The sequence below is a fragment of the Nicotiana tabacum genome, chromosome 1 (assembly GCF_000715075.1).
Source record: "Nicotiana tabacum cultivar K326 chromosome 1, ASM71507v2, whole genome shotgun sequence".
In the NCBI taxonomy this organism is placed as follows: Eukaryota; Viridiplantae; Streptophyta; class Magnoliopsida; order Solanales; family Solanaceae; genus Nicotiana; species Nicotiana tabacum.
Window position 1 is genome coordinate 63,004,401 of NC_134080.1, and position 3,470 is coordinate 63,007,870.

A 3,470-nucleotide genomic window follows, 5' to 3' on the forward strand; every position below is an offset into this window, starting at 1 on the left:
TAAGCACACCTGCGCTTCCGCTTCTGCGGATTTCACTTATGACCCAGGACCCGCATCTGCGGTCCAAACACGCACCTGCGATACCGCATATGCGGTTCTTCCTCCGGTTCTGTGGAAATCACTTGCCGGCCAAATGTCGCATCTGCGATCCTTTCCCCGCATCTACGGCTTCTAAGGGGTTCATTCGGCCTAGTGTGTCACCGTGGGGTGCGCCGGTTCTGTTTGTAAAGAATAAGGATGGCACAATGAGAATGTTGCATTGATTACAGGCAATTGAACAAGGTAACAATTAAGAACAAGTATCCTTTGCCTCGCATTGAGGATTTATTTGACCAGCTTCAGGGAGCGAGGGTCTCTAAGATTGATCTTTGTTGGGGCTATCACCAGTTGAAGATGAGGGATTCAGATATTCTTAAGACTACTTTTAATACTATATATGGTCACTATGAGTTTCTTATCATGTCTTTCGGGCTGACCAATGCCCCAGCAGCGTTCATGCATCTGATTAACAGTGTATTTCAGCCTTATCTGGACTCGTTCATTATTGTATTCATTGATGATATTCTAGTGTAATCGCATAGTTAGGAGGAGCACACGGAGCATTTGCGAGTTGTATTGCAGAGATTAAGGGAGGAGAAACTTTATGCAAAATTCTCCAAGTGTGAGTTTTGGCTCTACTGAAGCGTTATCACTAGCTAAGCAAAGTTGAGCATCAAAAGCGGGAACTTTAGCCAGAGCACCCTTCCCCTCTAAAGCGTGAGCCTCCGCCCGAGCTTTGAGCTCATCATGCTCACGCCTGGCTCGGCCAGCTTCATCCCGAAGGCGCTCTAGGGCCTTCGTCGTTTTCTACAACTAAAATAAATGAAGCGTTAGCCTTAGAAGCTAAAAGGCAGAATGCACACTCACCCGAGACATAAAATTACCTGCTCCTTCAAGTAGTTCTCATAATTCAAGCTCCGGCTCACCTCATACCGCAAGTTTACCAACTCAACTTCATTTTTATCGCAAAGGATCCTAAGGGATCTCTCCTCATCCAGAGCTTTCCGCAGCCCAACTTCACGACGAAGCAGCCCGGACTTAAGCTTGTCGAAGGCCTGCAAAAAAAACCTAATAAGGAAGGGAAGGCGCGAAGTTCGAAAGGCCTGTGCCGAAACTCACCACGAAGTGAAGCCGCTGGGCTACCTCGAAGGCCGAGCACACATCTGCAAACCTAGCTCTCCCAGCTCTGAAAGGGTCAACTTCAGTCGAGGCACGGTCGCTTAGTATATGCGACCCTGGGTTTCTAGTATCCCTCGAAGTACTGTCGACGAGAAAAGAAGGTGACAGCAATGGAGAAACCATCTTTCCGGAACTAGGAACCACGAACACGGCAGGCTCGGACGATGCTTCCGCTCCGAAACCCCGGTCCCGTTTTGCCTTGCTTTGAGCGCCATCGCCCTGTAAAAGCATCTCTCGCTTATTGTTGTCGTTCTTTAGCCCAGAAGCTGGCAACCCTTCCTCCTCTCCAGAGGAGCGCGCCTCACCTCGGAAGGCTCTATGATGCCTACAACAGCAAGATTAATAAGCATAAAGGAAAAAATAGCACAACACGCACCATGATGTATTGCTTCCCATCTGCTCCGAGACAAAGCTCACCACTTACACTCATCACAAGTCGAGTGGGTCGCCAACTTCCGAACCCAATCCGTCAAATCAGGAATGTCGCCCGGCGCCCATAAAATTACTGCAGGAAAAGAAAAGAAGGCACGGTTACAGAACCAGCTTTCGCCATGAACAAAACTGAGAAGGCACGGAATGCACCACTTGCATGTATAGTTCCATTCCTCAGGAAATGGCATAAGCTCCACAGGGATAATGTCAGCGGTCTGCACTCGGACGAAGCAACTCATCTGCTCCTGGTCTCCATCTTCCTCATCATCAGCAACGAAGGGCGTGGTCGATCGGCATTGCAAGGTTAGCAGACATCAATGGTGAAAGGGCCGGTACATCCTAATAAGATGATTGAGCGCAAGTTCAAGCCCCGCCTTCTCCGCAAAAAATCTCATCATCAACATTGTTCGCCAAAATAATGGGCGGATCTGTGCCAAGGTAACCCAATACTATAAACAGAAGTCGAGCACAACCCTATCAAAGGGCCCAGTGTGAAAGGATATGTGTACACATTCAAAAGTCCATCGGAAAGATCTGTGATGCCCTCATCCGGGGGAAATGTCTGTAACACTACTTTCTCCCCCCATCCGTAGTTTTTTCTCACTAACCCAAGATGCTCTTCTCCTATCAAAGAAGTAGTCTTCAAGGTATACTCTTGTTGGTCCTGAATGTCGGAGGCAGAACTCTTCCCTCTCTGCCAGACATACCCCGCTGTAGTAGTCATGGCTATGGAAATATTAGAGAACTAAAGCAGGAATCTGTGCAAGTACGTTAGTACTGAAGTAATGAAAGACTACAAAGAAAAAGAAGGGTAACTACTTAAAATAGTGGGATCTCCAAAGGAGCAGAAACGACCCTATATATGAAAAATATGGCAACAATCTGCCTGCCTAAAAAGCCAACGACATCATCCCCAGTCCCGAGGTGGTACCCGACCTCGAGGATCTCCATCAAAAAAGAAGTTAGGCCCTAAAAAGCCAACAGCATCATCGCCAGTCCTGAGGTGGTACCCGACCTCGAGGACCTCCATCACAAAGGAAGTTAGGCCCTAAAAAGCCAACGGTATCATCGCCAGTCCCGAGGTGGTACCCGGCCTCGAGGACCTCCATTAGCGAAAGGTTAGGCCCTAAAACGCCAATGGCATCATCACAAGTCCCGAGGTGGTACCCGACCTCGGGGACTTTCGTCAAAAAGGAGTCAGGCTCAAAGGAAATAAGCATTCAAGCTCCACCCACATGGGGGCTTGGTCCCAGGGTGCCATCTGGATTCGGGTAGACCCTCATTCGGGATCTACCTACAACACCTTAGGGCTATCTACGCTAAGTTCAAAGCAGGTTTCCAGGTGGCCCAGGTTTGAACGAACCTCCACCCGGGGACTACTTTCGAAAGCTCAAAGGCAGTACCTATCCTCGGGCCTCCGAGCAAATTTCCCCTCAAAGACTACCGCGGGGCCTAGGTGATAAATCACGATCTTAGGGCTCAAAGTGTTACTTTCATTCAACTCGAAGTAACGGTCCCGACGACCCGAGTTTGTCGGTTCAATCCAGGCTCGATCCAAGGAACGGTGAAAGGTTCCACGAGAGATCGTATTAATTAATGAAAGGTCAGGAAAAATACTCACACCTGGGCTCGATATTGCCAGCAGCCGATAGAATTATGCATTCAGAGTCTCCATAAATGCAAATAAGAGGGAATATAGCGAACATCGAAGACAAAATTGAAGAAACATCTTCACATTCATAAAAATTTGATTACAAAAGTCCATGAGGGGTCCTTACATACGATTACAAAAGCCCACAAGAGGTCCTTACACAGAAACA